Source organism: Terrapene carolina, unplaced genomic scaffold (assembly GCF_002925995.2).
Source record: "Terrapene carolina triunguis isolate 2854851 unplaced genomic scaffold, T_m_triunguis-2.0 Scaffold66, whole genome shotgun sequence".
Taxonomy (NCBI): Eukaryota; Metazoa; Chordata; order Testudines; family Emydidae; genus Terrapene; species Terrapene triunguis.
The window spans coordinates 67,122,608-67,134,598 of NW_020664417.1; positions in this window are offsets into that span (position 1 = coordinate 67,122,608).

The following is an 11,991-nucleotide window of genomic DNA, read 5'->3' on the forward strand; positions in this document are numbered from 1 at the left end:
TGATACACACATACAGACAGCACAATCATAACCAGCAAACTACACCCTTTCCATAGACACCCCATTTGACCTCTTCTGTACAAGACCTGGTGCAACCATAGGACCCTGGTTGCAACAATGATCTATACCAGTGTTTCCCAAACTTGGGATGCCCCTTGTGTAGGGAAAGCTCCTGGCGGGCCAGGCCGGTTTGTTTACCTGCTGAGTCCACAGGTCCGGCCAATCGCGGGTCCCACTGGCTGCGGTTCACTGCTCCAGGCCAATGGGAGCTTCTGGAAGCAGTGGCCAGTATGTTCCTCAGCTTGCATCGGTTCCAGCAGCTCCTATCGGCTTGGAGCAGCGAACTGCGGCCAGTGGGACCCGCGATCGCCTGGACCTGTGGACGCAGCAGGTAAACAAACTGGCCCGGCCTGCCAGGGGCTTTCCCTACACAAGCGGCGTCCTGAGTTTGGGAAACACTGATCTATACGGTCACAGTTCATTTCAATAACATCACAAAAATCAATATGTCAAATTTCTTGGCTCCGAAGTCTCCATTCAGTTTCCAGAAGTGGTATAGAGCATTGGTTTTCACATCGGGTAGTATTTGTGGTTTTTAGTATTCTTTTTCACGCTGTTGGCCTGGCTAGTCTGTCAGGAGCAGACCTTTCAAGAAGTAGTCATTTAATGATTTGAGAAGATAACTTTTTTTTTTTTTTTTACCTGAACAGAGATAACTTTCTGCCACAGCCATTATGGAGGCCAGTAAAGAATAAGTAAAGAAATAAATAGTGCCTTCTTTCCTCCATGACAACATTCTTTCCTCATCCCCTCCATTTCTACATATCCCACTGTCAAAAAGGGATTTCAAAGGCCTCATCCAATCTCTTCTTCAGGCCCCTATGAACTTTACCTCAGAACAAGTTCCTGACCAGTTTCTACCTGCTATGGGATGTTACTTAGCTACACTGACTAAGAAAGGAGATACTCCCTGCTGCAGCTCCCGGGCATGGAAAGGGAAGTCACATGCCTTCTCCCCCTCTGCTCTCTGACAGTTCTACCCTTCCCCCATGTACCTCCTTCATGGTGGTTTGTGCTTCCTTGGAGCTGGGAGGGAGCAATTTCTACACTGTAGGGAGCACAGGGATTGCCTAACTCTTGTAAGGAGATGGGAGAGAATTCTTGCATTCTCCTCATTCCCTGCACATCACAAAAAAGGGCCAGGCACAATCTTGCCCTTTATGAATCAATGACTCCCAGTCTTTAGTACTCCAGCATTAGTCCAAACTAACAGGTTCTTCACATCCAGTGGAGTTGGATTGTTTAGCTGTTTGCTGAAACACAGTGACCCTCTTGAGGAAAAAAAATAGGTTCCTTCACAAAGAGCCGAAAACTCTTTTGGCGCACCCACATGCTGACACATTTCCATCTGATTGTCCTCCCTCACTTAAGAGACAGAACAGGAGATCTCAGAAAAGAAATACTCCAGGGTTCATAGCTCATTTAAGATACAGAAGATTTCAAATTTTATTTGGCAATTTTCATAATCATAAAACTAAGATTGTCTTCTAGGAATTTTCTTTAATTGTTGGCTTCAAAAGAATTTCATAGATGAACTGATGGAATACAGTAATTAGGGAATGGGAAAGGACCAAAAAGCACTCCAAGCCCAAGTGATAATGAATGTTGGCTTTAGGAACATAGGAATTACCAAACTGGATCAGCCCAGTGGCCCATTTAGCCCAGTATCCTGTCACTGACAGGGCCTGTTCCCAGCTGCTTGAGAGGAAGGCACAAAAAACCTTTCAGAAGGCAGCTATTGAATAATCTGCCTACAAAGGAATTATCTGTGATGCTGCACCCCATATCCTTTATAGAAATGTTGTTATGATATGAATATGGCATAACTATGATATGTTTTAACCAAGATGGGTCATGTGGGGTGCCACTGGAAAGCTTATGATTTACTGAATGTAATTATCCAATTTGTATGCACGTATCATTTCTGTATCTGAAGTTAGGAATAATGACTATGTAACAATTACAAAACTATTTGCATCTGGGAAATGCCCACCAGACAGTAGGCAATCAGCCTGAATGGGCCATTAGGAAGAACAATAAGAGCTTGAAGATACTTATCTCTGCCTTCCTGATAAGTTTCCTAGGTTGCTGCTTTGACACTGCAGAATTGTATGATTGTGTCACCTGGTACTAGACCCCCAGCTTGGGCTTCCAGTGTTTTTCCATTAAAAGAGGGAGTGGGGGGGCAGACTGGGAAACAAAAGGTTCCTGCCATATGTAAATCCTATTTAAGGCTGGGGAGTGAATTAATTGAGCCTCTTCTCCACTGCCTCCCTGCCCAAGAAGGAAGACTGCTGAAAACACCTGAAGAAACAAAGAAACTAAGATGGGGAAGGAGGCAGGGGGCTGAGACCAGGTGAGACAGATCAGCCTGTTAAAGGAATCTCTGGAGGTCCAAGCTGTAAGCAGTGCAGTTTACCTTCAAGAAACTCTGCAACCTCTTTGAAACAACATTTAGAGTGAGAAATTATTATTTGTAGCCAGTATCCCTTAGTGTATTAAGCTTAGTTTGTGTATTTTGTTTTATTTGCTCAGTAATCTGCTTTGTTCTGTTTGCTATCTCTTATAGTCACTTAAAATTTACCTTTTGTAGTTAATAAACTTGTTCTTTGTTTATTCCAAAATGCAGTTTATGCAATTCATAAATGGGGCAGGGGGGTAAAAAGTTGTGCATTTCTTCCTCCACATTGAGGGAGGGAGCGATTTTCATGAGCTTACACTATGTAGATCTCTACATGGCCAAAGACAATATAATTTGAGTTTACACTCCAGAGGGTGTGTGACAGGAGTGCTGGGCAATCCCATAGCTGATTCCTCCCACACAGAGCTGATAGCAGACTCTGTGTGATTCTACAGGAGGGTGTGTCCCTACTTGTGTGTGTGCTGGAAAGAGGCTTGAGAGCTTTTCCCACCAGCATGGAGTATGGGGAGCCCAGGCTGGTTAGGAAGGTGAGCTCAGTGGGACCCCAGCACATCCAGTGGCACCCTGGAAGGGGGGGGTCCAACGTGTCACAGTATTTTCTTAATTTCTATTAATTAGAGGCTGGTTTATGCCCTGAAGCATGAGGGTTCTTTTCCCTTCTAACACTCTTGTTTATTGCACTTTTGCTATTATAATTCTGTGTTGTCTTGTTATCCATATAAAAGTCCAATTTTTTTTAAATGCGTTAAATCTTTGACCTCAACTATATCTTGTGGCAATGAGTTCCACAGGTTAATTATTAAATTTGCCACCTTTCCATTGTATTGAATGTCCTTTTAATATTGTATTATTATAGATAGTGAACAGAAATTCCTGACCAACCTTTTCTATGCCATAAATTATTTTGTATACTCTTATTATGTCCTCTATTATTTATTGCCTCTCTGGGGTACATAATCCCAATTCTTTCAATATCTCTCCATTCTTATCACACATTTATGAACCCCTTCTGTTTCTTCTATATCCTTCTTTTACACAGGATGACCAGAATGCCAGCAAGTATTCCAGGTAAAGGCATACCACTGATTTATACATATTCTGTTTATCTAGTGTTGCAGAGTAGCATGGAAAGGAAACAGAGATAGAAAAAAAATTTTTTTTTACTGGGGGGAAATAGTTTTGTCTTTATTTCTTAAGCAGCAGGTACATTAATGGAAGCAATGTGCCTCAGCTCGCCCTGGAAGCAACCACCCGTAGGGATGAGGTCAATTCACTTTCCAAGCCTATTTTGTTACTGTCCCTTCTGCCTCTCCAACAAGAGACCATTATGATCAAGTGTCAAAGTCTTGCCAACTATGGTTTTGTTTTGGTATTTGCCTTTGACGTCAGAGTCCAAAACTGTGTCAGATGCACCACCAAGCTGTTACCATCAAAGTATCCTGAAACAAAGTAAATATTTCTCCTCATTTCCTTGTTGTAGTCACTATATACATTGACCTTATTACCTTTTTACATCACGTTTGGTTATTTTCTATCTATGAGGCTGTTGTCTGATCATGTTAGGATTTTTAAGATACTTTTGGGAGGTGCGAATCTGAAACTGAAGGACAATGTCTACAAAGCAGTGCAATAGCATTATTCTTAGTATTTATTATGATTAGTTAGATAATTTGGAAATTGTATGTAGAAATAACTATTAGTTAACATTTGTATAGCAATAATGCCTAGACGCCCCAATCGGGACATCGGAGAAGGTCCTGGCTCTGAATAGCTTATCATTTCATTCAAGATAAGACAAAAAAGTGCGTATAATGAAGAAGGAGGAGAGAGGATGAGAGTTATAGTAATAAGAACAGGGTAGGAATATGCATAGCTAGATGGTTCAGAATCATATAATACTTTTCTAAGTTTCTTAACTTTCCCCCACTTATATGGTTTATCCTTAACTTGAAATGGTCAACCCTAGGTAATTCAGTCTCCAAGCTCATTCAGTCCTTGGCTTCATTGATCAGAGTGCCAATAGTGTCTATTAGTGCCACACTGTGGTGATGGTTTTAGTAGTGTGGATACCTGCCTAGTAAGAAGAAGACTGAAACAACCGACTCCTTTCATATAAACCATCAGATAATAATGAGTTTGATCACCAACCTGAGCTGGATTTGAACCACAGACCAAAAACCCTTTCTGGCTACGTACTAAGCATCTCATCCAACCAATTCTTGTCATACCAATACATATTTCACAAGTGTGCTTAGTGTTGCTCTGTGTCTGTTACTGGCTCTTAGTACTGACTTCTTCTCTGACATACCTAAATTACTTCTCTGCCTATCCTTTAACTCTAACTCTGCCTATTTCCTTGTGCAGATCATTAAAACAAATGAAAAATACAAAACTAAACAAATGCAATGTGAATAATAAAAAGCTGTTAGTGTAACTAGATATCAAATATCATTCACTGTAGCAACATAATTTCCAATTTTGCTTCCACTTTGCTCAAAACTTCTACCAGTCTCTGTAGTACTGAAGGTGAAATATGAACTGATATTGCTGCAGCCTGCAGGTACATAGACAGGTGCTTTTGTGGAGTCTGGCGTTCTTGAAGTCTCTCAAAAGTTCTCCTATGGGAATAGGGTTTAGTACATGTACAAGTTGAATTCTAGTTGATGCCTATTATAAAAGAGGATTAAAAAAAAGATCTTAAAAATTCAGTGCCAACAGCAAAGTAAAAGTGAAACAAGAGCAAAGAACCTGCTGTACAAATTGAAAGATCTGTTAGATAATATCATTTTTGATAGTAGGCCATAGGTATCATGCTCCGCAAATGGCATAAACTTGCTTATTATCACTGACATCCTGCACCTTAACCTGAGGATTGTAATGCTAGAAATGGTGCACACAATCTCTGGCTACTTTAGTCACTCTAAGAAAGCTAAGAAAAGTCCTGTCTAAGTGGCTGCAGCAACAGGAGAACAATTTGCCACAACATCAGCTGCAGAAAGAAGATTCAGCTTATTGGAACTGTACTTGTATGCTTGAGCAACTTTGGGGCCAGAGGAATGTTATGCATGAATACAGAAACAAGTAAAAAATAGACAAGGTAGATGTTACACTAACCTGCGTTCATTAGAATCTGATAGCTGGTTTGGTTTTCCCCTCTCTACCCATCTAACATGGTCTCTAAGGAAATCATTACCAACACTGCATGCTTAAGTCAGGTGCTGTCACGCAGTGGACGTCAATACCTTTTAATGAAAAAAAAAGAATGAACCCAGTATAAAGATAACATTAACAGCAAGGGAAGGGTAGCGCTTTCTAATTGGATACATGTTAGTAAATTAAATTTTTGAAGAAAAAAAAAAAGCAATAATTTGCAAGACTGGCTCATTCACATTCCACAAGAAATGGAAAAGAACCGACCAGGAAGGTGAGAAGTAGTAGCATAATTCTAAGCCATAAGGAAAGGGTTTTCTTTAATATGGAAAATGTTTAACACAGAGTAATTAACCATTGGAAAAAATTACTAGGAGTCATGGTGGATTCTCCATCACTGGCAAATTTTAAATCAAGATTGGATGTTTTTCTAAGAAATGTGTTCTAGGAATTATTTTGGGGAAGTTCTATGCCCATGTTGTACAGGACGTCAGATTAGATTATTACAATGATCTCTTCTGGCCTTGGAAACTATGAATTTATGAAAATAAGACATAGGTATAGCCCAGTTACAGAAAGTGCCCTGCTTTCCAGCCAAGTTGCCAGCTATTTATTTATGTGTTTGGAACAAATATTTATTCTACAGACATTACACTCACTGACAGGTTTCTGTCTACATCAGGTTCTTTACACATGCAGCAGGCCACAAAGGGAAACTGACTAGCATTCTAGTGAATAATGTTCTATTCAGATTCTTATACCACACCCTTCACCATGTGGGATGGGATGTACCAGGCCTTTTGAGGCCCCCTGCTGGAGGCCTCGCGGTCCTATCACACCCTGCCCCAGAAAAGGAGCAGTGAGGGTTGGTTCTCCAGCCTTGCCTAGAAAGACTGTAGGGAAGCAGCTAATCACAGCACAGTCGGCTCAGATAAAAGGATCTGCAGGGGGCAAACTGGGCAGTTTCTGGCTGGGACCAGAGGAGCAAGGATCAGTGCTTGTGGCTGGTCACAGGTGCTCAAGAAGAGAACCAGAAGGAAGATTCTGGAGGTACCTTGCATGCATCAAGGAGGGAGAGAATTTGAGAACTTCAGGCCTGAGGTCAGGGTGAAGGTGATAGGTCTGAGTGGGAAGGGGCCCATGGAATAGCAGCAACAACCAAGTAGAGGAAGTAATATGTGACTGCTCTCTATAGGGTCCCTGGGTTGAGACTTGGAGTAGTGGGCAGGCCCAGGCCCCTCCACTGGCCACTGGAGAAGTGGCCTAAGCCCCAAGAAGGTAATAAAATTCAGCACTAAAAGTCCAAGAAAGGGGCTAGAATTTAAATAGGCCCAGAGATGGGGCTGAAGACCCTGGAAATGGCCAACCATTTGTTGGACTGTGTTACCCCAGAAGGGGTTCATCCATTTTAGATTTTGTTTGACTTAGCCAGAGAGTTGAGTCACTGAAGATTCACCTGATGAGGGCAACAGCCAACAGGGGGCACTGTGAAGAAAGAAAGAGAGTGCAGGTTCACACCCACCCGACAGGCGGCACTCACAAGAGGTGAGTGCGCACTGTCACACCATGTTATCTGAATTCTTTCCAGGGATGCATAAAGCAGTGTGACTAGCATCTCTCATATGTGGTTTCTTCTCCATTCCTTTCCTCCATGGGAAAATATAGAGGGAGTTTAAATGATGTTTTATGAGCTTTGTGAAGGATGAATTAAAGTAGTGAGCTTTGCACTAGGAAGAGAAAGTAGTGAAATTTGAGGTAGTTCTTAGTTTCTGTGTATATGAGTTCCACAATCTTGGACCAGAAAATATTCTCTCTCCTATGCAAATGGATTTCACACTAGCTAGAGACTATTCTATTCCAGAGGAGTGAAAGGAGGTTATTAGAAACATTGCAAATAGACCATGGTCAATTAGACCATGATCTTGACCCTATATTCTATGGGGAGTCAATGCAGTGAGCAGAGGACATACCGGTAGATGATGAATACTGTGTGATTCATGATTGAGAAGTGATCTAGGAGATAGTGGCCCAAATGTGGAGTATTCTTCCAGAAATAGGGGAGTTTGACAAATGATCAACAAGCTCACCGATACCACTGGTAATTAAAAATTTCAAAAAAATATAAATTTTGCAATTTATTCATGTTGAGAAACACTTTTCCTCATGTGAACTTTCAGACTCTTGATCTGAGCAAAACATGTGCAATGTTCCTTTATTTACTAATAAAAGACTTTTTTAACCTGTCCTATTTGAAGTCTATAGTGATGTTCTTTATCATTCATACATGCTTCTCATTAATGCAATTTTCCACAGTGTTGTTTAGGATAACCTAATAATGCACAATGTATATCTCCCATTGGATGAACTATACTAATAGACTCTAGCAATGGCTAGCAATAGCAGAAGCTTTAAAACATGAAAGGTTATAGCTGACTGTAGTTTAATTGCTTCCACTTAAGAACAATAGCCAGATCAAAAAGCCAATCAGCAATCAATAAGATTAATAATTCACTTCACTCACACTTATGTAATAACCAATTAATTGGAGCAGATAAACAGACACCTGTAGGCTAATACCTTCAGAGGATAAAGTGCAGGAGAATATCATGCTACAAAACTCATAACTGCACACTTATATGCACATTATGTAATATGTATTTATATTAAAAAGGGAACATCAGTAGCAACTGCAGCAAAGTTAAGGTGTGTTCAGCATTTTATTTACAGCAAGATTAATATCCCTCTATTTCACACTATGCTGAATTTAATCTCCAAATTTTACACAATCACTCTTCAGTATTTTCTGACATTTTTTGTTTTTGTTTTCATAGCTACTAATTTTTCCAGATAAAATAATTAAAAATCATGCACTTTTTGAACTTGACCCTGCAACTCTCATTTTTATTTCCCTGCCCTTAGGTAAACAACTACAGGTACCGCAAATTCAAAACTAAACACATCATCATAGACTGGACACAGGCAACTTTGAAAGTCTTATAGTTGAACAGAAAACATACATGTACCCTTGTCTGTCATATGCTATGAAAAGCCAGTGGATTTGTCAATACCCATCATCAACTTCCATTTCCCAACCCTGCCTAATCCAGCTTCCTGATTTCTAAACTCTGTTTCTCACAGAGACTCACCCAAATCTTAGTCAGAAAATTGAACCCCTTTTTTTCTGTGGTATCTTTTTTTGAGATGGAGTAACCGGAAGTATTTCAGGTGAGGACATGCCATATCTATCTGTCTATCTGGCATGTCCTCACCTGAAATACTGTTGGGTACTCCATCTTTATACATCCTACTATCATTTTGTTTGTTTAACCACTGTTGCACATTGAGCGGAAATTTTCATTGAAGAGTCCATAGTGATAGCTACATCTTTTTCTCTTGATGAAATTAGAACCCAGCATTTGTCAATGCTGAATTTCATGTCATCATACTAGCCACCAACCTTTATTAGTTTTCTCTGAAGTTTCTCACAACTTTCTCTAGACTTAACTAACCTAAATAATTTGGTGCCATTGACAAATGTTGCTACCTAGCTCTTTACCTTCTTTTCAAAATCATTAGTGAATATATTAAACAAACACAGTCCTAGTGCAGAACCTTGGGGCACCCTGTTAACTTTTTCTCATGCTGAAAATTGATCATTTATTCCTACTCTTTGTTTTCTATCTTTTAGCAAGTTTCTAATCCATTACAGTACTTTAGTTCTCACGCCATGACCACTTAATTTCCTTAAAAGCCTCTGGTGAATGACTTTACAGAAGCCATGTGGGTTTGTCCCTTTCAGATCAAGTTAATGTAGGTGGTTTATAATTTAATTTTTAATGATGGTTTCAACGCCTTTTATCTAGGAATAAAGTAAAGCTCATTGGTCTTATGCCCAGGTTCATCCCAGGTACCTTCTTAAAGGAGAGATACAATCTTCCATTATAGTACCAAATTTTAATTTTTATATCTCTATCTATCTATAAAATCAAGGAATTCATTCAATATTCCAAATTTGATATTTATAAGAGAAATTGCCTGCTGGGTCACAAGGGGAATCAGGCTGCTGCAATTTAGAGAAGCAATGGGACAGGGTCTGTATAGTAAATGAAACCTTAAAACAAGAGAGGAAGGGCCAGAAAAAAAGTAAGCAGAGAAATATATTCAAAACGTAAGAGGAAAATTTTATAAATACCTATTCTTTGATTTACTGTGTGTTTGTCCAGGCCCAGGACACATGTCTGGGGAGTTCTAGTCATATACCATCTCTTCTGGGCTAGTGTTTGGTTCTTCTTGCATATCAGTCAAGATCCTGACTCAGGGATTACTTTTCATAGTGGAAGGATATGTCATAAAACTAATCTCTAAAAAAAAAATTTAAATTTTTGTATAATTGAAATGAAAATTCTAAATTTTTAAGGCACTATTACTCAATGACAATAAGCCATGAGAAGTGCATTGTCAGCTATTGGTGTTTCGCCTTGGTACTCCCAGTGCAACAACGGTGTATGCCAATAACATCCTAATGTATAGCTTATTGCTGTCACCTAAAGTACAGTAGTTAGTCTGGGTGATTAGGCTAGGGATATTGTGCCACCTCCACTCAGCTGATATTTCTCTTGGCACCTCTCAGAGAGTGATGGACAACACCCTCCACCCCCTCTGTTTGCTTTACCCTTCCTAAAGGCACCATATTGCTGGGATCCTCTCTACAGAGGAGGAGGGCTGGATCTGGTTGCTTTCAGAACATTTCAATTTCTGTCCTTTCATCCATCAGACTGTTTTCTGGAGAGCAAGAATCGTCACTCTTCTCCACCAGGGTGTGACTTTATACAGTAGTTTTCTCAGCACCAGTTTGCCAACAAGAGAGAGCTTAAACTCGGCCTCCAAATCTGATAGCAAACAAGATAGCAGCTTTCTTTCCTTCCAGTATATTATATTGCCTTTAGATTGCTGGGCCAGCCAGAAATTTGGCTTTGAAACACAAATGGTTCTGAAAGAAGGCTCTCTTGGAAATTAAACAGAGTGTTGGGTAACTCTTTGTTTAGCTAATAATCATCTCCAGTAAAGGAAAACTATCACAGATCCACTTTGCTTGACTTGAATATGCTATACGTATACATTGGCAATTTAGTTCCTAGTGAGCTATTTCTATGTTTACGTGTTTACATGTCATTGTCATCACATGGGAAAATTTGTATATGATTAGAAGCATTGCATTTCATCACTAGTATTTGTAGTAGTTTTCATCATTGTAGAAAGAAAGTGATGCAAAGGATTCAGAGGAGGAACAATTATTATAAAATAAGGGTTGTAAGTCATACATAAAATAAGCAGCATGCTTTACAAAAAGACAGCCATATTTACATACCTAGGCAGATTTTTCCATAGCAAAGCTCACTGCTACATTATTAAATCTGTTTGAAGAAAGTAATGCATAGCTGCTGGACCTCTTTCAATTTTTCTGTCTTTGTTTTAATTTAACAGGACATTTACTTTTGGAAAATCACTTGAATTGCTCCCCCATTTTCCAGATGGAGGAACCAATGCACACAGAGGTGAAGTGATTTGCCCAACCTCATCCAGTAAGCCAGTGATAAAGCCACTGCCCTATCTATTGGACTATACTGCCTGCTGTAAAGAAGGATTAGTTTAGAAACATGTTTGCTACCATGTTAATCTAGATGTGGTGGCATATAAAATCTGTTTTATGTTTGCAAGAACTATCAGCATTTAGGCTTAGAAAGAGTTCTTAGCCTAGCAAATAAAATCATCTTTTAATTCAAAAATAAATAAATGTAAAAAATGATAATTTTCACTGTCTTTAGAAAGTGTTAAGCATCAAGTATTCGAAACCATTGCCCCTCTCCCCCCAAATAACACAAATGTGCTTATTACTCACACATGGAATTCATGAGATCAGAAAAAGCCAGGTCAAAATCTAAGTTGTTAACATCTCACCTGAAAAACTTCCTTCTGAATATGGTTTCTCTAAACACCTCCTAACTCATCAAAAATCATTTTTACAAATCACTTTAGAAATCACAGCCCTGGATGACATTCAATTATTAGATCATTTTATCCAAAGTAGTTTGAGTACTGAAGTGGTTTGAACCTTCTGACATGCATTACAACCAGAGTGTTGTTTACAAAGGTAAGAACTGAAAGCGTCACTGGCTAAGACTTGCTTTCAGAAACAGTATAAATTGTGTAATGAATGAACAAAGTGCAATCAGATGTGATTTCTTCAGAAAAGAAATGCATATCCTTTAAAGACAAGAATAGAGCTAATACTATAAGCTTGGAGAAACCTTGGAAGGCAAGAGCAGCAAAGAGTCCTGTGGCACCTTATAGACTAACAG